Genomic DNA, 24,638 nt, shown 5'->3' with positions numbered 1-24,638 from the left:
ATGCCATTGTCTTTTGGTTGTTCTGTTGGAAGCAACAGAAAATCCAAGAGATTATGTGAAGATGAGTTGAAAGGTCTTGCAACAGGATGCTCCAGTTTTTTGTTTTGGGGGTGTTTGTGTGTGTGTGTGTGTGTGTGTGTGTGTGTGTAAGAATCTTGTTCTTAGGTCTGTTGTAGTTTTCCCTACATATTGCATACAACATCCTTTTTTAAACATTCAGTTAAATAAAACACTTTAGTAGAAATGCATATTAACTCGGTGCATACCGAGTTGGGCAAGCACAGGAATCCGGGGACTGACATCCAGGGAGCCTAATGCAATAATTTTTGTTAGTAACTGTGCTCCTGAAAGAAGTGGTTTCTTGAAGGTAACTGCAGGTAATGCAACAACACGTTGATTTACAGTGGTATGATCCTAGGTTGCAAGTATCTTGTTTAAGTGAAGTTTTAACTAACAATTTACACAGATTGCAATACATATGTGTCTCACTCTGACAACTAATAAGCAGTAATACAAACTGAAGGTGCCCCAGCAACCATAGCGGAAGAGAGTTGAACACTGTTGAAACAGATCAATGGTTGTCAGCATATCATGCAAAGCTGTGTGGGTTGCTAAAATTAATTAGTTATGAGTATTCTAATAAAAATAATTGTGCCTATTAAAAATATCTACATAATATTACATCTAAATCACATTAACAGTGCAAACCTATAAATGTCTACTTAGAAGTAAGTCCCATTGAGTTCAGGTAACTGTGTATAGGATTACAGCCTTACTGCACTTTAATTCCCCTCCTCAAATATTTCATGTCAAATACTTGCACTGCATTGGGGCAAAGAAGTAAAATGGGGTACTTTTTTAGTTGTTTACCAAATACTAGGAAAATAAACATGCTAAATTAGATTACTCTCTACTAGTAGGGATGGGTGAAGTCACCCACCACCATAGCTTACCCCACATGCTGCTTGCCTGACCCCGGCTGGCTGCCTGACCTTGCTCGCTGCATGAGGTGATCCCCTGGCAGTCTGTGGGCACCCAGCAAGTGACTGCCCACTCCCTCAGTAAGCTGTCATTTTGCATTAAAAAGGCAGCTTGGCCTTTCTCATAAATAACCATTGAGGAAACTGTAATGCAATGTTGCAAAAATAGCCCCTTTACAGCTGCCATTTGCATAAATGGTTATTTACAAAAAAAGGCTGAGCCACCATTTTCATGCAAAATGGCAGCTTGGCAAGAAAGTAGGCAGTGGTGCGATTGAAGAACTTGGTGCATGCTGAGCTGGGCAAGCACAGGGATCCGTGGACTGGCATCCAGGGGGCCAAACTTACAAGAAATCACCAAGCTTTGAGCCCCAACCAGACGTACACACCATCTCTACTCTCTAGGGCATGAGAAAATTTTCTGATGCAAACTGAAATTTTCTGATGCAAAGCACCCAATGCAAATTAGCTTAATTTGCATAGGTTTTTTTTGGGGGGGGGGTGAATTCCAATCTATTTTTTTCCCCCCAGAAACCCTTATCACTGCACATATGGCACATTTCAGTACTCAAAATATGATGTAACAAAGACACGGATAACTATTGTCAAGTTTGACCTATTCAGGAAGGGTTGTAGCTAGCTCATCAAGCATAATTATGCAAATACACTCCTTGCCGCCACCACCACCTGAAAATCCAGGGACAGGGTAGCATCAAGGAGCAATCCCAGTCTTTCAAGGAGAGTGCAATCCCTTGCAGAACAGGTTGAATCTGAACCCCTGAATCAGGCCTTCTACTGACCAACAACACCTCCTTACTCTAGAGGAGCCCTTATGTATATAAAGCTGTGTAGTTGTAGTCCCTGTTTCACAGGAACACTAAACATGTAACTTTTGGGGTCATGATCAGTGGGTTCAATTTTACTCCCCCCCACACATGAACATCTGCATGCACCTAATGTATGTGACCAGGTCAACTGGTTATTGCACAAGTCAGCTCTGGGCGAAAAGGAACCAAGTGAAAGTTGTTTCCAGCCAAGATGATCAGGGGCAGGTGTCTCCCTGGCTCTCCTCCCCCTCTGCTGCAGCCAGATCAGGGATGGCGGAGAATTTCTCCACGAATCTTCAGGAGGCCGAGTGCCGACGCATTTGGCCCCCGAAATTGGTGGGGAAATACTCCGCCGCCCCCCCCCCGGGATGGGACTTACCTTCAGCGAATGTCCCTCTCGGCGGCAGGTCCCGGCGGCGGTTCGGCAAATAACGCAAATAGCGTTCCCTTATTTTCGCCGTAGTCTACGTAAATCTTTACATAGACTACCCCTGTCCAAATAAGGAACGCAAATGGCGGCACCCATGGGGCGCCACCATTTGCGTACGTGCTTTTTTTTTTTTTTTCAAAGTCACCTGTGATAGGCTATGTGACGATTTATGTAGCTTATCATGGCTGACTTTGGAAATCTAGCCATGATAGGCTACGTAAATTGTCACGTAGCCTATCACGGGTGTGTGTGTGTGTTTTTTATTGTACTTTTTTTTCGCGGCCGGGGAGACGGGGCGCTCCTCCCTGGCCTGAATTTCGCCGGCGAGGGATGGGGCGCCTCCCCCCCGGCCTGAATTTCAGCCGGGCAAGGCGGGGCACCTCCCCCCCCTCGCCTGAACTTCGGGGGGAGAACCGAAGCGCCTCCCCCCCACCGCGAAGCAAGCTGCGGGACAAGGTAAAGTCCCTTTCATCCATCCCTAAACCAGATACAATGGCTGCTGATGGAGTCCATTCTGGGATGGGAGTTACTGAGGGGGAGTTACTTGCATCTGTACTGTTAACATACATTTTGCATATATGAACTAGGAATGGACAGATCAGCCTGTTTCCAGTCCCTGTCAGGACTTGCATGTTTTCAATCATAAGTCAATTCCAGCCTGTCTGCCACTTTTTTTTTTTTTTAAAGCACTTGGAAATGTACATTGTATGCCTCTCAATTTCCCTCTAAAATATGCATTTGTTTATGCATTTCCCTTATAAAAATGCATTTTATCTACACATTATGTATTTATTTATTTGATCTGCACCCTGCCTTTCTACCAAGAAAATAGGGACTCACATTTCCATTATATATGCATTTTTCTACACATTTGTTGAGCTGAGAACTGGATCGCAACATTTCAAGAAGTGCACAGTCCAAAGGATAACTGCATTTTTATCTGTGTATTAGCATGGGAAGTGTGATTTTGGTCAGTTCACCTAAAAATGCAGATCAAATGAAATTCCCCAGCATCCCTAACATGAGCACATACTTTTTTCTTCATGGAGGAAGTTAGTGAAGTCTTGTGAAGATATTCAAGTCTTCTTTTCCATTCTGCTTTCTATATACATTGTAGCCTTTCTCACAATGATGGAGAGAAAAAGAACCTTGCTGAATAAGTGAGGAAAGACATTTAAATAATTTAAATGAGGAAAGAAATTTAATAAATAGAGAAAGTGTACCTCCGTATGATACAACTAAGATTGCTTCCCATATCACAATGTCATGATTTATTGATTTTACAGTTCTACTTATCATGTATTCATTTTAACTCCAGTCCTGAAAAAAAATGGAAATGCAAAGTCAATTAAATTAACTGAAGAACATCTGGGAGATAAGGAGGCAGCTGGGTTCAGAATAGTTTGTTATCGGAGTGTGCAATCCAAGAAATTTTGGGGGATGAATTCCATCTTCCTCCATTACTGCAGCACACTGAGACAATTTTCTACCAGGATACTTTGGTCTCTCTCTCTCTCTCTCTCTCTCTCTCTCACACACACACACACACACACACTGCATTGTGCTCCACAGCTGTTCTGAGGGTTCCTCCCTCCGACTTACTATGTAAAACTACCAAATTTGACTTCTATTGACTTTTTCCCCACCTAGCACAGGATTTAGAGTTGTTGTCCAGTTGTTAAGATTGCCTACCTGATCTGTTTTTCATCAGTCAAGTTGATCTGGTCCTCCCTGCGTGGAGACAGATTTGGATTATATATTTTCAAAAATGGAAGATCTGCAGTTATCTGAGACTTTCTTCTTAGGGGCACTGAAATCATAAACCATCACATCACCTGGCAGAGCCCAATTTCAATGTCTGCAAACCCTCCTCCCACTCCTCTTAATACTCTGACCACGCAAACATCCAGACTACAAGATCTAATGAGCCTTCTTGTATTCCTGATCTTGCCAACCTGCTTTTTGTAACATCTGGCCTGATGAAGAAGTCCAGAGGTCTCAAAAACTTGCAGATTTTCGTGTGTCTCTGTGCGATCTTTGGGTAGACCTAATGAAGCTATTACACTATATGGATTTTTGGATTTTTCTTATGGCCAGCAGGGCTGGCTTTGTGTTTGTTTTGTTTTACAGAAGACCACAAAAAAGGACTCTGCATCTCCAAAACTAGAGTTGCTAATACAGCCTCATTCTGGAGTAGGGATGTGCTGGACTCCTGCTGTCCATCCAACTAGGGATGTCAGAGAATTCCGCCATGGATCTTGGTGAGGCCGAATGCCAGTGCATTCGGCCCCCCGAACTCCGTGGCAGAATGGCCTGCCCCCCACCCCCCCCACGGATCCCCCCGGGACAAGACTTACCTGGGGCGGATCTTCTGGGCGGCGGCGGCTCCGCCGGTGGCTCCGCCGGCGGTGGTGGCAGCGGCTGGTCTTCCGACTGGCTGCCACCGCTGCCATTTGCGGTCTTGTAAAAAAAAAACTAAAAAAACCCAACGTGATAGGCTACGTAAAGATTTAGGTAGCCTATCATGGCTGGGTTTAAAAAAAAAACAAAAACCTGTGTACGCAAATGGCAGCGGCTACAGCCGCCGACATTTGCATTCCTTATTTTTGGCCGTCTCAGTCTATGGAAATATTTATGTAGACTATGACGGTGAAAATAAAGGGGAACACAAATAGAAAATAAAGGGGAACGCAAAGATTTACGTAGGCTAAAATGGTGAATCAAAAAGGGACACAAATAGCACCCGCTACGCTATTTGCGTTCCCCTTTATTTTTGCCGCCATAGTCTACGTAAATATTTACGTAGATTAAGTTGGCCAAAAATAAGGAACGCAAATGGTGGTGGCTGTAGCTGCCGCCATTTAGGGATGTACAAAAGTCACTTACCTTATGACGAAATTGATTCGCGGTGGGGGGGAGGTGCTCCGTCCCTCCCCCCAAAATTCTGGCCGGGGGGCAGGTGCCCCGTCCCTCCCGCCGCGAATCCTGGCCGGCCAGGAATGCAAATGGCGGCGGCCATAGCCGCCACTGTTTGCGTCCCTGCAGTCAGCCGTGATAGGCTACGTAAATGTTTACGTAGCCTATCATGGCTGAGTAAAACAAAAAAACAAAAACCGCGCGTACGCAAATGGCGGTGCCCATAGGCGCCGCCATTTGCGTTCCTTATTTTGGCATGTCTAGTCTACGTAAACATTTACGTAGACTACGGCAAAAATAAGGGGAACGCAAATAGCGTAGCGTATACGCTATTTGCGTTCCCCTTATTTTCGCCGTAGTCTATGTAAACGTTTACGTAGACTAGATGTGCCAAAATAAGGAACGCAAATGGTGGCGCCGATGGGTGCCGCCATTTGCATACGTGCGGTTTGTTTGTTTGTTTTTTTACTCAACCGTGATAGGCTACATAAACATTTACGTAGCCTATAACGGTATTTTTTAAAAATCTAGCTGTGATAGGCTACATAAATCTTTACGTAGCCTATCACGTTTTTTTTTTTTACTGGAAATGGCGGCGGCGGCAGCCGGTTGGAAGACCAGCTGCCGCAGCTGCTGCCAGCGCCGCACTGCCGCCGCACCGCAGCCGGAGCCGGCACCACTAGGGAGATTTGCCCAAGGTAAGTTCCATCCCGGGGGTGGGGCGGGTGGATGGCAGACCGTTTCGCCACCGATTTCAGGGGGCCGAATGCGCTGGTATTTGGCCTCCCCGAGATTCGTGGCAAAATTCTCTGACATCCCTACCACCATTTGCATAAGCGTTTCCCCCCCCCCGAGCCCTCCACGGCTGGAAATCCGGCTGCGGACGGCCCTGGGCTGGCTGGGCCTGGCCGGCTGCTCCGTGGAGCTGCCGCGGAGCACAGCCAGCCATGGAGGATACCAGGGGGGAGGGATGGATCACCTCCCCCCCACTATCAACATAATCCGTGGACAGGTAAGTGACTTTCGTACATCCCTACATCCAACACTGTTTGGTGTGCTGGGCAAGCCACCACACAGTCCATGGGTGCCCAGCAAGAGCTCATGGCTCCTTTTCTTCCCACAAACCACCATTTTACATAAAAATCATGGGCATGCTACTTATGTAATCATGATTTGTGTAAAATAGTGGGTGTAAATAGTGTCATTTATGCAAGTTTTCTAATTAGGCTATTTATGCCTGTAATTGTGCATGAATGGTGCTATTGATGGCCGCCATTTTACACAAATTGTGATTTATGTAAGTAGCATAGCTGTGATCTTTGTTTAAAATGGCAGCTCATGGGAAAAAGAAAAGCTGGGAAACCATGAGCTTGCCCAACTTGCCATGCACTGGGTCAGGCCAGCTCGGGGGTCCATAGAAGTTGAGCTGACGAGAGCTCACTGAGGTTCACCCCCGAACCGGAGTCCTCCACCGTCTCTGTTCTGGAGTGGGTTAAGTTCTGTTGCCTTTGAAAGAAAGCCCACTTTGACTCAAAAAGGAACAGAACTGAACCAAAGTGGCCTGATTCTGCTTGGGCTTTGAACTTCATCAGAAACTGATGCACATCCCTCCGTTACAGGCTTTCAGACTCATCTAGAAGGCAGATGCATGCATCAGGAGCAGGAACATAGGAAGCTGCCTTATATCAGGTCCCACAGTTTGCCCTCATAACTCAGTACTCTCTCTTCTGGCAGCAGCACCCCCCCCCCCACAGTCACATCTTCCATTACCAGCTTCCTGATCTTCTTACCTGGGGATGCTAGGGGTTCAATATTTGGCCTTCTACATTCAAAGCATATGCTCTACCAATGAGCTATGGTCTCTCCTCCTTCCACTCCACCCAAAACAGGGATGTCAGAGAAATCTGCAACAGAATGAAATGAATTCAGATTTCCATGACTCTGACCCATGGATTCTGCAGCAGAAAGACTTTTCCTGAGTTGCACGGATTCTGCAGATTTGCAGACCATTTTTCTTTTTACTTTCTGGAATTTTACACACATTTAGTCATAGGGAAATACATATGATAATGATAATGATAATGATAATACCAACAGCCAAATATGTGCATTTCTCCCATTAGCTAAAGCATGAAAATGTGCATGGGGGGGAGATTTACACATTTTGGGGGAATTTGAGCATTGGGGGGGGATTTGCACATTTTTGTAAGTGCAAATTTGGGAAATTGGGAGGGGGAATCCAGTCCTGACAATGAGTAGACGACAGAAGAAAAGGCACTTGACAATCTGCTAAATGTGGATGGAATGGATTTTACAAAATCTGTACATCCCTAACTCCTGATATGAACTGTGAAAGTATCGCTCACCACCAGTACCACATTAACAGTGGAGTCTTATATGTGTCTATTTGGAATTTACTTTCATTGAGTTCAATGGGACATAGTACCAAGGAAATGGGAACAGGATTTCAGCCTAAAGTGGCCACACAAGTTCACCTAATGCAAAATTTGAGTCTGAATTTGGAAGTTCATGCCCAGTCAAAATATCTCAAGGAAGCAGGGATGGACCCCCCCCCCACCAGCCCTAACAGCTTTTTGTAAGCCTAGTGAAATAACTTAGAGGGGTACCACATGCCTCTTCCTGGAACCCCCATAATACATTATTGCAGGTTGTTAGTTAAAAGCTGTGATATCTGTGTCATCTAGGGATGTACGAAAATCACTTACCTGGTCTCGCAACTTGCTTCACGGTGGAGGGGAGGCGCTTCACTTCTCCCCCTGAAGTTCAGGCCGGGGGGGGAGGCTTCCCGCCTTGCCCGGCCGAAATTCAGGCCAGGGAGAAGCGCCCCGTCTCCCCGGCTGCGAACTTCAAAAAAAAAAAAAAGCAAAAAATAAAAGCCCCGTGATAGGCTATGTAATGATTTACGTAGCCTATCACGGCTAGATCTGCAAAGTCAGCTGTGATAGGCTACGTTAATCATCACGTAGCCTATCACAGGGGCGTTGTTGTTTTTTTACTTTTCTTGTAATGGTGGCAGAGGCAGCTGGTCAAAAGACCAGCTGCCTCCCCCGCCCCTGACGAAGACCTGCCGAACCGCCGCCGGGACCCGCCGCCGGGAGTGACATTCGTAAAAGGTAAGCCCCTTCCCGGGGGGGGGTGGCAGGGGTGGCGGGGGGTGGCAGAGAATTTCTCCCCGAACCTTCGGAGGACCAAATGCGTTGGCACTCGGCCCCCCGAAGTTTCGGGGAGAAATTTTCCCCCATCCCTAGTGTCATCTGCCTTGCACCAGCACCGGATGATGTGTTAGGAATCCAGGGCTAGTGAAGAAATTCTGCATGCTGTGGGCAAAGCTGATAAACAATGAGATTAGAATAACCTGGCCACTAGAGTTACTTATTTATTTAAGAAATGTATGAATCATGCTGCAGCACAAGCTCCCATGGTGATACACAGTTAAAAATGACAAGGGAACTCAGTAGTAAAATTCAACCCAAAGCTAGATAACATCTAAAGATAAATTTTGAGGTGAATTTGAAAAGCCTGCTCAGAGAAACACCTGAGGAATGTCAATGTGTTTCCATAAGGCACGGATAAGTGCTCACTTCAGTGGCACATATTCTAAAATTGGAACGATACAGAGAAGATTAGCATGGCCCCTATTTTGTGAACTGCCCAGAGAGCTTTGGCTATTGGGCGTTATAGAAATAAATAAATAAATAAATAAATAAATAATAAGGCTGGTGAAATAGGCCTCAAATTCACCTCGAAATTTATTTTTAGATGTTATCTAGGTTTGGGTTGAATTTTACTATTGAGTTACTATTGAGTTTACTATCATTTTTAACTGTGTATCACCATGGGAGCGTGTGCTGCAACATGACTCATACATTTCTTAAATAAATAAGTAACTCTAGTGGCCAGGTTATTCTCATGTTATGGGCAACATCTTTGGGCAGATGTTGGGGCCTCCATAGCCCTATATATCCCACCAGTGTGTTGATGTCTTCTCCTGCAAAATTAGGAGCAGTCCTGCCTTCCCCCTTCATCTTCTGCACCAAGATGGTTGAAGCCACTGTTGTAACTTCCCACATATAGCACCAGGCCATTGTGTGAAATTAAAATGGGAGCTTAAAGCCATTAATTTCATCATACACTACTGCTGCTGCTGCTTGCCACATCTGCCAGGGCTAGATAAGCCCACAGGGACACTGGGATGCATGAAGGGCCCACCAGAGGGCACTTTGCTCAGTAACCCCTCAAACCTGGGAACCGGTCTGGTTGACATTTCTTTGGGCAGTTCTGAATGTCCCTGCCACCACTAGGGGGAAAGAGTTTAATTTTTAATCACATCGCTTCTCTAGTTTTCTGCGTAAGAACATTCCATCTCTGACATGATGCCAATTAACTGTATTTGCAAAACTGTAGCTTTCCCTTTTTACAATGGTTCTGATTTATAGCTGGACAAATCTTCAGATAGGCTAAATGCAACAAAGAAAGAATATTAGAAGACGCTGTAACAGATGTTCCCATTTGGTGGGGAGGGAAAATGCACAACATGCCACACAAAATTAAGAGAAACATTTGGTGACATAAACATTTTGCAGCATCTGGGCTAAGATGTGAATCCACAGTTAAGTGTTGATATGACTGATAACATTGCAGTGTTCTCTTTCTTGCTCTCTGCATGGAGATGCCAAAAAAAGATGGTGGATTATTTTTCTCTCTTGTTATAACGTTTATTCCACTTCCCTTCCCTTTGCAGTGATGGAGTGTAAACAAGGAGGCATGGGCTGAAGCCATTCACTTCCAGCATGCGGTGTGATGGCTTAATCTCCATCTGGTGGAGACTGGCTATTTCTACTACCCTGCTATGCCCAGTGTTGCATAGGTCTATATAGACAGGAAATTCTGGCTCTTGGAGGATATTCTCAGGTTAGTTTAATAATTATTTACAACCCTATGCAAGTGTTCCCAAGTTACAATATGAGAATGCTTTAATCGCAGGCCATTTGCTTGCTTGTGCTTCACTAATGCTGAGTGAATCAGAAAGGATAATATTTCTACTAAGTTCACTGGAGAAGCAATGAATTGCTAATCTGAATTAAGCATCACTGGAAGGTTAGAAGTCTCCTTCATCTCTTTCATAGTGAGCTGGAAAGCTTCAATTCCCATGCATCTAGAATATCCTAAGGCAATCCTTAACAAGGTTGTTTGATCTAGACATGAAGGCTTTCCAAATGTGCATCGCTGAGTGGGTTTTTCTTATAGGTCTCAGGTGTGCTTGTTTAGTGCACCTGATTGCAACAAGCAATGCATATGACTCCTGGGCACTGCTCAAACTGAGCCCCCACCTGGATCCACAGGGCAGCAGTTATGAGAAATGGTCATTTTTACATGAAGGTAGAGATGCCACTAAAGCCCTGCTCTACAACTGCAGGAGAATGAAGTAGGGAAAGTGATAAGTAGAGGTGTCATGAACGTTTGATCGGGGGCTCTTGCAGAACTTAGCATCCCTGATCAAATACTTTTGAACAGGATCAGGGTGTGCGAAGCTGTGCTTGCCCTGATTTTGGAAGCTGCCACTGACTCACCCTTTCTGTGCCAAGACCCCTTCAGGCACAATCCTATGTATGTTTAGACAGGAAAAAAAAGTTCTACAATTTCCAACATGCCTCAGCTAACATGGCTGACTGGAGGAATGCTGGGAGATGTAGGACCTTTTCCTGTCAGAACTTATATAGTATTGCAGCTGGAGGGAGCAATCCTATGGTTGCTAATCAGTGGCTAGATGGCCATAGGATATCTGGTTTTCCGGGAACCGACCTCGGAGCCCGCACTCCAAGGTCAGTTCCCAGAAAACCAACCTTCCCCCATGTCCATGCTGCCTTTGAGGCAGTGCAGAGAATCCCTGTCCTCCGCACTTGCAAGAGAAGTGCGGAGTGGCCAAAACAGGGTGTTCCTGGGCGGGGAGGGTGGAAATGCCGGCATGACACATCCTATGTGTCATTGAGCAGCTTCCTCCCCTGCGCCACCCTCCCGCAGCTAGACAGCCAAAATCGGCTGCCTAGCCGCAAATGCAGGGCAGGAGAAATGTAGAGGGAATGATCCAAGTTCGGAGGCGGCTGCCTATTTGCTTAGGGATGTACGAAAGTCACTTACCTGTTCACGGATTATGTTGATGGTGGGGGGGCGTTCCGTCCCTCCCCCCGGAATCCTTGCAGGGGGGGAGGTGCTCTGTTCCTCCCCCCCAGAATTCTCCAAGGCCGGCTGTGCTCTGCGGCAGCTCCACGGAGCAGCCAGCCAGCCAGGCCCAGCCAGGCCAGAGCCGTCTGCAGCTGGATTTCTGGCCGCGGAGGGCTCTGGGTAAAAACAAAAAAAACAAAACCACATACGCAAATGGTGGCGGCTACGGCCACCGCCATTTGCGTTCCTTATTTTTGCCCTCTTAATCTACGTAAATATTTATGTAGACTATGACGGTGAAAATCAAGGGGAACGCAAATAGCGTAGCAGGCGCGATTTGCATCTCTTTTTGATTCCCCGTTTTAGCCTACGTAAATATTTATGGGTGCACACAGCTTTTCATATGTACAGCCCAGCCTACCCATGGGGTGGCGGGGGCATGCTGATGGGGCCAGAGAGCACATGAAGCTTCCTTCACTGCCCCACTGCTTCCTTCCCCCGGCCCCCAACTAGGTTTCTGGAAGTTGGAGCAAGGGGAGAATGCAGTGGCAGTGGATGTTTTGGGAACATTCATATGGAATGCTTTCAAACCTTCAGGATTGTTTTAATTCAGGGGGCTTTCAAAAATAACACCCCTTCCCCATGCATCCTGAAGTAATCATATCCACTATTACACCTCAGTTGTCTATCACTTCATTCTGCTGTATGCATAGAGCAGAGTTGATTCTTTTCAATTTGTGCACAGGATCCTTGGAGCGGTGAGAACCACCACATGTATGCTGGATCCTTGCCCTTCATGGCTTATTAAAGAGACCAGAGGTGGACTGGCTGAGTGGATAATGGGAGTGGTTAATGCCTCTTTGGAACAAGGTATTGTTCAATTATGCTTAAAAGAGGTGGTTGTGAGACCTCTGTTGAAGAAGCCTTCTCTGAATCCCACCATACTAGATAACTATCATCCAGTCTCTTGCGTACCATTTTTGGGCAAGATATTAGAGCATGTGGTAGGGATGTCAGAGAATTCCTCCAATGAGTCCATGGCAGAATGTCCCCACCTACCTCCACCTCTCTCCGGACCTGCACAGAGCTGGGTCATCCTCGCCGGCCAGCTCGATAGCACCAGCAATATGGCCACCGTTGCCGTACCGCTGGCTGAGGCCGAGTGACTCCAGATGCAAATGGTGTCCACTATGTCATTTGTGGCTGGAAAGCAATTAGAATAAGCTAAATGCAGCCATGTATGGCCGGAATTGCCACAGAGCGGAGCCGGCCAGCAAGGATTCCGGGGGGAGGGAGGGATTGACTCCATCCACCGCGGACCCCCCCCCCCGCTGGAATGGCAGGTAAGTAATTCGTACATCCCTAGCATGTGGTGACCTCCCAGGTCCAGGGGTTCCTGGATGAAATAGATTATCTTGATCCATTTCAATCTGGTTTCAGGCCTGAGTATGGGCCAGAGACAGCTTTGGTCACCTTGGTGGATGACCTATGCCAGGAACTGGACAGGGGGAGTGTGTCCCTGTTAGTTCTGCTGGACCTCTCAGCAGCACTCGATACCATTAAACATGGTATTCTTCTGGGATGCCTCGCTGGGATGGGACTTTGGGCTACTGTTTTACAGTGGCTCCATTCCTTCCTCGTGGGGTGAACTCAGAAGGTGGTGTTGGGGGATGCCTGTTCAACTCCATGGCCATTAGCTTGGGGGGTCCCTCAGGGTTCTGTTCTGTCCCCCATGCTATTTAATATCTACATGAAACTGCTGGGAGAACTTGTCTGGAGTTTTGGAGTTTGGTGCCACCAATATGCTGATGACGCCCAGCTCTACTACTCCTTTCCACCAGATTCCAAAGAAGCTGTTTCTGTCCTTAACCAGTGTTTAGCATCAGTAATGGGCTGAATGAGGGAGAACAAATTGGGGGGACACTGGAGAGGCTCAGTTATGAGATCTCCTGAGTCCCCTCCAGCCTCCTTTTCTTCGTCTCCAGAATGCAAAATACAGAGGACAGGGAGGCGAAGATTGCCTCTGCACAGGAATCTCAGAAGCTTCTGAGTTTGGAGCCTGCAATGCCATCTTGAGTCACTAGGTTTGGATTGTTAAATCAATGGTCCACAATGAACATGGGGGGATAAGTACATCCCCCTCAAATGTCAATGCTGCATAAAATCATCATCATCGTCATCGTCGTCGTCGTCATTGTCATCATCATCTGTGAAACCTGGCAGGCTAGATACACTCAGAATGAACAACAATCTCTAAAATTTTCATCAAATTCTTCCAAGCATTAAAAAAGTTATCAGCAGTTCCCTTTAAAACATCAAGCGTGCAGCACCAAATTTCATGCACCTTTTTTCTGACATATGCCAGGAGTAATCCCCTCCTAAGGGGCTTCTATGCCTGCAGCTATCATCCAATTCTAACTTGGGGGGGGGGATATAGCCATTTTTTAACTTTCCATGATAGTCAAAGGGAAGTGTGAAACCTCAGTTTTCCAAACCTTGGCTCAGGCTCAGTACTGTGTTGAAGCAGACTGACTCCAGCTGAGTGTAACTGTTGAACAAAATGTCAGTGGTGATTAAAGATTTGTTAACTGTGCAACCTATATATGTTTGTTAAAAAGTACATCATTCTCCACTGAATTCAAAGACGTTTGCATACAATTATGTGTGCAAAGCAGAGGCAGGTCCTGGTTTTGGCAGGGCCCTTAGGCAAGATGCCATCATGACACCTTCTTCCTGTGTAGTACAACCTCCTCCACATAGGGATGTACGAATCCTACTCACCCATCCCTTCTGGGGCATCGGCGGTGAGGGGGAGGCGCTCCATCCCTCCCCTGGAATCCTCCCTGGCCAGGTCTCCTCTGCGGCGACTCTGTGGAGCCACCGGGGCGAGCCGCAGCCAGAATTCTGGCCTCAGCCAGGCTGCTGCAGCCGCAAATGGCAGCCACTATGCTGGCCTCCATTTGCGTGGCTGCCAAGCCATGATAGGCTACGTAAGTATTTATGTAGCCTATCATGGCAAAAGGCAGCCACACAATTGCAGCCACTATGCCATTTGTGTGGCTGCCTTTTGCCATGATAAGCTACGTAAATACTTACGTAGCTTATGACAGCAATGAGCAGGGGCACAAATGGCATAGCGGCCGCCATTTGAGTCCTTGCAGTAAGCTGTGATAGGCTACGTAAGTATTTACGTAGCCTATCATGGCAAAAGGCAGCCACGCAAATTGCAGCCGCTATGATGGCCGCCATTGGCATCCACATCAGCACAGCAGTGGCTGGGAGAGCAGCTGGAGCCTCTGCAGCCACATCTGCTGCCGCATCCGCTGCCAAGTAAGCTCTGTCCTGGGGGGATTCCGTGGGGTGGCAGGGCGGCGGGAGGCCATGCCGGAATTCTCTGACATCCCTACCTCCACATAACAATTCATAACCATTTGCTTGCCCTTTCCCTATGGCTCCTTGTCCTTGCTCCTAGAGATATCAGAGAAATATGTAATAGATTCAAATGGGTTCAGATTTCTAGGAATCCAACACAGAGATTTCTATGAGTTGACACATGGATTCCACAATGGACCAGCTTTTTTTGAGTTGCATGGTTTCCACAGAATTGTGGACCCCCCTTTTTTAACTTTCCAGAATAGTAGAGAAATTTGTTTGTACAAAAATATGAAGGGGGGAAAACACTGACCAAAAATGTGTGTTTCACCTAGGGGTGAACGAAAGTCACTTACCTTTTCTCGCAGCTTTTTCGCGGTGGGGGGGAGCGCTTCGCTGCTCCCCCCGTGAAGTTCAGGCTGGGGGGGGAGGCTTCCCGCCTCACCCAGCCGAAATTCAGGCCGGGGGGGAGGCTTCCCGCCTCGCCCGGCCGAAATTCAGGCCGGGGAGGAGGCTTCCCGCCTCGCCCGGCCGCGAACACGAAAGTAAAAAAAAAAAAGTCCCCTGATAGGCTACATGACGATTCACGTAGCCTATCACGGCTAGATCTGGAAAGTCAGCCATGATAGGCTACGTGAATCATCACGTAGCCTATCACGGGTGACTTTAAAAAAAAAAAAAAGCGCGTACGCGAATGGCGGCCCCCTTAGGGAGCCGCCATTCGCGTTCCTTATTTAGTTGCTGTAGTCTACGTCAGTGTTTACGTAGACTACGGCGAAAATAAGGGCAACGCTATTTGCCCCCATAGGGAGCCGCCATTATCCGTACGCGCTTTTTTTTTTTTTTTAAGTCACCCGTGATAGGCTACGTGACGATTCACGTAGCCTATCACGGCTGACTTTGCAAATCTAGCCGTGATAGGCTACGTTAATCGTCACATAGCCTATCACGGGGGCGTTTGTTTTTGTTTAGTTTTATTGGAATGGCGGCAGCGGCAGCCGGTCGATAGATCGGCTGCCGCCCCCACCCCTGACGAAGACCCGATGAACCGCCGCCGGGACCCGCCACCGGGAGGGACATTCGGGAAAGGTAAGTCCCGTCCCGGGGGGGGGTGCGGGGTGCGGGGGGGTGCGGAGAATTTCTCCCAGAAACTTGTTCGGGGGGCCGAACACGTTGGCACTTGGCCCCCCGAAAGTTTCGAGGAGAAATTCTCCGCCAACCTTAGTCTTTTCATCCTTCCTACAGATCTATGCTTCTCCCTTCCTCTTGGGTTGCTACGGGAGAGGAAAATGCTCAATTTTAATTAATTAATCTAAGTGCAAGACACATTTTTACACTGTGTTTTATTTCTTTCAAATAAAAAAAAGTCCCTTCTCTAGGGCAATATCTCCTGATTCTGTGGCCACTATGTACAAGCTCATTTTAAACACACACACAAGACAAAAAGTGAAAAAGCAAGGAAGCTTTTTCCAAGGCAACATCTGTCTTCATTTTGAACACCCTCCCCAAAGCTACCTGGGGCATCCATTTACTGTTTATAATGTAACCCTACAGTCACCCTTGGAAAGAAGTCAAAAGTTATCAGCAAGCTGAGGGACTGCAAACATTAGTTACATTGACAGCCTAAATGTAACATAATTCCTGTAATATACACAGTTAATTGCAAGTCCAATTTCAAACATCCTGCCTAGATGTTGAAGAAAACCATGCTGTTATTGCAATGAGCACAATGGATCTTTGCTGTTCTGCTTCTTAGTTTTATGTTCAGGATCAATTGGCTGGTGAGTGTGTGTGTGTGTGCGTGTGTGTGTGTGAAGGTTCCACAGACAGCACAACCCAAGGAAATCTCAGCAACATATGTTCCAGTTATATACTATTGCAGAATAAAAGTTAGAAGCAAGTTCGATACATTTTATTTGTATTTTTTAATAGATTTTCCCTGCATTCGGCGCATGTACAATTCCAATCTGGAATTGAGGACTTCAAAAAATTTCAGATTTCACATAAATTCAGGAACAAACTAAATAAGAAAGGATCATATCCAATCTTAGTCTAACTTAAGTCCCGGTCATTGAAAAGTGTCTAAGTAAGACTAACACAGGATACAATCCTAACAGTACAACCCTATGCACATTCACTCAGAAATAAATCCAATGGATCATCTCAGTAACGTATACACAGGATTTCAGCCTTAATTAGGGATGGACAGGTCACTTTATATCCATTCTGTAGTAGTTTTGTATGTGTTCATTTATAAGTCCATTCCATCCCATTTCTGCACTGATCTGCACAAAAAGCTGCATATGAATGCTTTCTTCCCCACCTGCAAGAATGACATGAGACACAAGTTTTGGGTGAAATAGGGCAACAATATTTTTATTTAACTCATTATAAGATCTACAAAAAGAACAATGAACTGTAGGGGAATGAAATGAAGCAGGGGGTCACTTTTAGGGATGGACGAAAGTCCTTACCTGATCCTGAAGCTTGCTTCGCGGTGGGGGGGAGGCACTCCATCCCTCCCCCCAAATTCTGGCCAGGGGGTAGGCGCCCCATCCCTCCCCGCCAAAATTCTGGCCGGGGGGGAGGCGTCCCGTCCCTCTGGCCGCGAAACCTCGTCTCCTGCCGGGACGCAAATGGTGGCGGCTGTAGCCGCCACCGTTTGCGTCCCTGCAGTCAGCCGTGATAGGCTACGTAAATGTTTACATAGCCTATCATGGCTGACTTTGAAAAAAAAGAAAGGAAAAAGCGCATACGCAAATGGCGGCTCCCATGGGCGCCGCCATTTGTGTTCCTTATTTTGGCACGTGTCGTCTACATAAACATTTACGTAGACTACAGCGAAAATAAGGGCAACTCTATTTGCGTTGCCCTTATTTTCGCTGTAGTCTACGTAAATGTTTATGTAGACTACACGTGCCAAAATAAGGAATGCAAATGGCGGTGCCCATGGGCGCCGCCATTTGCGTACGTGCTTTTTTTTTTTTCAAAGTCAGCCATGGTAGGCTACGTAAATATTTACGTAGCCTATCACAGTGTTTTAAAAAATCTAGCCGTGATAGGCTATGTAAATCTTTACATAGCCTATCACATTTTTTTGTTTGTTTTTTTACTTGGAAATGGCGGCAGCGGCAGCCAGTCGGAAGACCGGCCGCCACCGCCACCGCTGCTGAATCGCCGCTGGAGCCGCCGCCACCAGGGACATTCGAGCAAGGTAAGTCCCATCCTGGGGGGGGGGCGGGGGGCAGACCGTTTCTCCACCAATTTCAGGGGGCCAAATACACTGGCATTCGGCCTCCCCAAGATTCGTGGAGAAATTCTCTGACATCCCTAGTCACTTTGCAACTTCCTCCTTGCAGTATATTATAGGCAAGCCAACCCCTACCTCAGGTGCAAGTAATATATTCCATGCTTGTGCCTGGCCACCTATTTGTTCAGGGAGCCCCAGCTCCCCAGCTCCCACTATCCTATCACCATGACTTTGAGTGTCTGTTCCAGGCAGGCCACAAAGGGTTTCTTTTCCATATCCCCAGGTCCCACAACCCTAAAGGACAAGTCTAAAGGTGGCTCAGAGTGCTGAGCCCTCACCACTGAATGACCTGCTGATCTCTTTTCCCACACTGCCCCAACATTGTGACTAACACATTCATGACCAAGGTATTCCCCCCCCCAATTTCTTTTGCATGCATTGCCAGGTCAGCGTAGAACAGTTGAAAACCTTAGCATTCCAGGTGCCAATCAGGTTTTCAGTTTAAACACATCTACTCGGCCATGTAGCAACCAGTGTCACCTACAGTAAAACCCATAGGGTTGTGGCCTAGTCCCAAGCAGAAGGCCAAGAAGGCCAAATAAGCAGACATTTTTAGTCTGATGTTCTTTCCCTCTGTCAGCTGGCATTTGATGCTAAACATGTACAACTACTAGAGGCCTTTCCCACCTCACTTCAGGTATGAGCACAACGTGGCCCAAATCCCTATTTACCTGGAGATGGCTCATGATAAAGGACCCCCCCCGCCCCATTATTTATATACATTTTTGTACATTTATTTTCTCACACAATACATGTTTCTAAATGTAGTTTCATTCAAAGTATGCATTTCTATTTTCATTCAAATTATGCATTTCTCTTATTCTAAAAGATACATATTATACTAAGGGTGAATCATAGAAGAATTATAGAACAGTAGGGTTGAAAATAGGGATGTACAGAAGTCCCTTACCTGATTCTGAAGCTTGATTCACGGTGGGGGGGAGGCGCTCCGTCCGTCCCCCCGAAATTCTGGCCGGGGGGGAGGCGCCCTGTCCCTCCGGCCGCGAATCCTTCTGTCCTGCCGGGACGCAAATGGCGGCGGCCATAGCCGCTGCCGTTTGCGTCCCTGCAGTCAGCCGCGATAGGCTATGTAAATGTTTATGTAGCCTATCACGGCTGAGTGGAAAAAAAACCCTGCGCGTACACAAATGGCGGCGCCCATGGGCGCCGCCATTTGCATTCCTTATTTTGGCATGTGTAGTCTACGTAAACATTTATGTAGACTACAGCGAAAATAAGGGGAACCCTATTTGCATTGCCCTTATTTTCACTGTAGTCTATGTAAATGTTTACGTAGACTACACATGCCAAAATAAGGAACGCAAATGGCGGTACCCATGGGCGTCGCCATTTGCATACGCGCGGGTATTTTTTTTTTTCCCCACTCAGCAATGATAGACTACGTAAACATTTATGTAGCCTATCATGGTGTTTTTTAAAAATCTAGCCATGATCGGCTACGTAAATCTTTACGTAGCCTATCACGATTATTGTTGCTTTTTTTTTTTAACTTGGAAATGGCAGCTGCGGCGGCCGGTCTTCTGACGCTGCCGCTGAACCGCCGCCGGAGCCGCCGCTGCCAGGGACATTCGCACAAGGTAAGTCCCATCCCGGGGTGGGGTGGGGTGCAGACCATTTCTCCACCAATTTCAGGGGCCGAATGCGCTGGCATTCGGCCTCCCCAAGATTCGTGGAGAAATTCTCTGACATCCCTAGTTGAAAAGGACCTACAAGACCATCGAGTCCAACTCCCTGCTCAGTGCAGGAATCCAAGTCAGAGCATCCCTGACAGATGGCTGTCCAGCCTCATCTTGAATGCCTCCAGTGTGGGAGAGCCCTCCACCTCCCTGGGTAAGTGGTTCCATTGTTGTATTGCTCTAACAGTCAGGAAGTTTCTCCTGATGTTCAGCCGGAATCTGGTGTCCTGTAACTTGAGCCCATTATTCTATGTCCTGAACTCTGGGATGATGGAGAAGAGATCCTGGGCTTCCTCTGTGATGACCTTTCAAGCCCTTGAAGAGCGCTATCCTATCTCCCCTCAGTCTTCTCTTCTCAAGGCTAAACAAGCCCAGTTCTTTCAGTCTCTCTTCATAGGGCTTTGTTTCCAGTCCCCTCATCGTCTTTGTAGCTCTCCTCTGAACCCTCTCCAGCTTGTCTGCATCCTTCTTAAAGTGTGGTGCCCAGAACTGGACACAGTACTCCAAATGAGGCCTAACCTGTGCTGAGTAGAGGGGAACCAGTACTTCCCAGGATTTGGAAGCTATGCTTCTATTAATGCCGCCCAGGGAAGATGGCGACGGAGTAACATTGACTAGATGCAGCTCCCACCTACACTGGGACAAGTGAAGCCGCAAACATGAAAAATAATAAGGATTTATTCACAGCCAAAGGGAGGAGGAGATTAAGAAAGAAACAGCAAACTATAAGTCCCAGAGAAGAAAAGTTGGAAAAGGAGAGAAAGAAGAAACAGCTTAGAATCAAAAGCTTCCTTCCCTCAAATGGGGCTACGTATGCCGTGAGTATCAAAAACAGTAGTAAGAATGGACTGGCGGCATTGGCCACAACCCCTATAAGCACCTCAGTCTGCCAAGAGATAGAAAGCAGCCTATTAATTAAAACCCCTGTGAAGGAGAATGCAGGAAAGCATAAACCGCTAGGACGGAAATTAAACAGTCAGAAGGCAGAGTATGCTTTCCCTACACAGCCAAATTGCCCTCCTCAGCTGGGTGAAATCTGCTTTATATCTGCAGAAACTCTAATTTTAATTCTAGAGCGTTTAAATAGAATTGAAGGGCAATTAGGAGCCTTAATCCAAATGTATGCTCACCCAGTATCTAAGTTAGAGCAAAGAGGTGAGAACGAGGACAACACCATTGTTACACGCCCCCCCTCTTTTAACCCTGAGCGAACCCAATATATACAACACAAGACAAAAGGGAAAGTACAAAGAATACTCCAAACAAATCAGGTCCTCATATGCTTCCCAAAGAAAGATTCACAGCTTTGGTCAAATAAGAAAAGAATCCTTACCTCTCTGGCAGAATTACTGAATTGTGTTATACCCCCATTGGATTTAAAACACTTCCACTTTCTGCCATCGCAAATGGACTGCAAAAGATTATTCCTAGACTTTAAGTCAACATCTGTGCCTTTGCAACTTTTCCACTCAGCACAGTACCTAAGAGGATATGGTATAACCCCTCAGAGAGTTTTTAAAGAGCTTGGAGTTAGAGCCCTTGCCAGAGTCAGAAGGGTTAACTATGGCACCATTTTATCATCAACAGTTCAGACAGCTGTGGAGGAGTCTAGCCATGATAAGAAAGATAAACTGCTAAAGAATAATTACTGTGAGCTGGCTGCAAACCACCCAGTCGAGCAGGATGGACTCTTAAAATTAAGGAACAAACTGGATGAGCTACTAATACCAACGAGAATCAGATTACATGAACAAGATCTGGCCTTGGAGAGAGATAGCAATAATTTAGATCTTGACTCTTCTACCCACACAAGTCTAGCCCTTATGAGCTCCCTGGACCTAAATTTGGGCACCCCTGATAACTTAGACTCCGATATGAAACCAACTGATAATGTGGGACTGGATAACAGACTGCTCCACTCTTTATTGACCAAGGAAAAGCCTATGGTAACAATGACCCCAGAAATAACACCAATTTCAAACCTACAATCGTATAGCAGAATGGCTAAACCTGACACTGGAAACTCACCTGAGCTATGCATGCCACAGACTGTCATAATGGATGACAGGGAAGTGGAATTAGAGATGGAAGCACTGATGGGGACAAGGGAGTTGACCCCAATAAGGCCACTCCCTGCACTGGAAAGGAAGAACTACAACTCCTATGTTATGTGTGAAATGTCTTCAGTAGATCTAGAAACAACGCTGCATGAGATCCAGACCCAGAGGCCTCAGACTTCTACTGAGAAATGTATAGAAGGATTACAAAATTCAACAAGTATTCAGCTTAGTACAGAGCCAGATGATGCTGCAGAAGCAGACTGCCAGGCCCCTCCGATATTCCAAGTCAGTGCCTCCAGCCCTCAAGGGATGACTGGACACCATTTAAAATCAGGTGTGTTATACCCCAAGTTGATTCCCCATTGGGAGAGAATTGGATGAACTCACCTGTCCCCTCAATTGGACTGGCCTCAGAACTAACAGCTGAGCTGAGGGAAGAAAAAAAGAGTGCCCAGGAGTTGGAAAGTATCACTCCTGAGTCCCAATGACACGCAAACAACCAGCATATAAATAAAATTGGCCTTACAACATGGAATATAAATGGCTGGACTGGAATCCTGCAGGACCCTGAATCAAAAGACTATCTCTCTTCCAACGATATTGTACTGCCACAAGAAACATGGGTCCAGGGGAATTTGCTGTTTAATGGTTTTCAATCATATTCTATTGGAGCAGTCCCTGGGGAGGGACACGGAAGATGTAAAGGAGGTATAGGAATCTTAATTGCTACGTCTTTGTGCGTAAGCACAAGGATGCTGCCATCCTATAAACAACTTGCAATGGCTGTCCTTGCTCATTTTGAGCAATGGGATCTGTTGATAATAAATGCTTATCTTCCCCCTCAAAAGAAGAAATTACAGACTGGGGAAATTTGGGCAGAATTTGAAACATATGTAGCAGATCTGCTCCAATCCTATCCCAATACATAGGCGATTTTGGGAGGAGACTTTAATGCCAGGATGGGTCCAAGTGATCATGCCCTATATTCCCAACAAAAAGCTTATCCCCCTACACCTAGTATAAATGGCCTTCCATTTACTCAACAATCTAAAGATATAAAATCCAACTATTCTGGGCTCTTACTACATCAATTGACTACAAGGCTCAACCTGCACACTCTTAATGGTGCATTCGGGAAAGACCATCCAGCGGAATTTACCTATCTGGCAGGAACCAGAATGAGTCAAATAGACTATCTCATTGTATCAACAAACTTGATTCCCTTTTTGAAGGACATGGAGGTCGTCCCAAAACTTCACAGTGATCATCTCCCGGTCTTATTGACTTGGAAAGCCCCGCACCCCTATCTTCGAAGTGCCAATCGCTATATGCCTATGATAATCCCTGAGGGGGAAGCTTACTGTCGTGTCAAATGGACCCCAAGGATGGACATGGAATTATGGGCCATTCTTGCATCAGACAACATGCAAAACATTAGGACATCTCTAATACTTAACACCCAAATAATGAGCCCGGTGGAATTATATCAGGAGTTAGCCCGAGAATTGAAACAAGCCTTTACTCGGACAGTAAGGGTGCCTCAACAATGGCACCATCCACCCTTGAAGCCCTGGTTCAATAGGGAATGTGTTCAAGCAAAAAAAGCCTTACAGAAGGCCTATCAAAAGTATAAATTCAGTTCTGATCTGAAGGCGGTTCAAGATCTTCTTGAACAGAAAAAATCCTACAAACAGCTAGGGATGGCGGAGAATTTCTCCCCGAAACTTTGGGGGGGCGAGCGCCAACGTGTTCGGCCCCCCAAACAAGTTTCGGTGAGAAACCCCCTGCCCCCCGCACCCCCCCCCCCGGGACGGGACTTACCTTTGCTGAATGTCCCTCCCGGTGGCGGGTCCGGCCGGCGGTTCGGCGGGTGTTCGTCCGGGGTGGGAGCGGCAGCCGGTCTTTCGAAAGGCTGCCGCCGCCGCCATTCCAATCAAAGAAAAAAAAACAAAAACGCCCCCATGATAGGCTACGTGACGATTAACGTAGCCTATCACGGCTAGATTTGCAAAGTCAGCCGTGATAGGCTACGTGAATCATCACGTAGCCTGTCACGGGTGACTTAAAAAAAAAAAAAGAGCGTATGGCTAATGGCGGCCCCCATAGGGAGCCGCCATTCCCGTTCCTTATTTGGTCGCTGTAGTCTACGTAAATCTTTACGTAGACTATGGCGAAAATAAGGGCAACGCTATTTGCGTTGCCCTTATTTTCGCCGTAGTCTATGTAAATCTTTACATAGACTACAGCAACCAAATAAGGAACGCGAATGGCGGCTCCCTATGGGGGCCGCCATTTGCGTACGCACTTTTTTTTTTTAAGTCACCCGTGATAGGCTACGTGATGATTAACGTAGCCTATCACGGCTGACTTTGCAGATCTAGCCGTGATAGGCTACGTTAATCGTCACGTAGCCTATCACGGGGGCATTTTTTTTTAAAAAAAAAACTTTTGAGTTCGCGGCCGGGCGAGGCGAGGCACCTCCTCCCTGGCCTGAATTTCGGCCAGGCGTAGGAATGGCGGAGAATTTCTCCCTGAAACTTCGGGGGGCCGAGCGCCAACGTGTTCGGCCCCCCGAACAAGTTTTGGGGAGAAATCCTCCGCACCCCCCCGCCCCCGCACCCCCCCGGGACGGGACTTACCTTCGCCGAATGTCCCTCCCGGTGGCGGGTCCGGCCGGTGGTTCGGCAGCTGTTCCTGCGGGACGGGAGCGGCAGCCGGTCTTTTGACCGGCTGCCGCTGCCGCCATTTCAAGAAAAGAAAAAAAAAAACGCCCCCGTGATAGGCTACGTGACGATTAATGTAGCCTATCTTGGCTAGATTTGCAAAGTCAGCCGTGATAGGCTACGTCAATCGTCAGGTAGCC

At 46.8% G+C, this 24,638-nt stretch overlaps 1 pseudogene; it reads left to right on the top strand.

Annotated features, from left to right (window-relative positions):
• Positions 1-8,747: 8,747 nt before the first annotated feature.
• On the top strand, positions 8,748-8,811 carry LOC146339002 (U6 spliceosomal RNA; annotated as a pseudogene).
• Positions 8,812-24,638: the final 15,827 nt, after the last annotated feature.

This window comes from Heloderma suspectum, chromosome 8, assembly GCF_057233095.1.
Source record: "Heloderma suspectum isolate Gila_16-S chromosome 8, 16-S_ref, whole genome shotgun sequence".
Classification (NCBI taxonomy): domain Eukaryota; kingdom Metazoa; phylum Chordata; class Lepidosauria; order Squamata; family Helodermatidae; genus Heloderma; species Heloderma suspectum.
The sequence above is the reverse complement of the archived record's forward strand: the minus strand, read 5'-3'. Positions and strand labels throughout refer to the sequence as shown.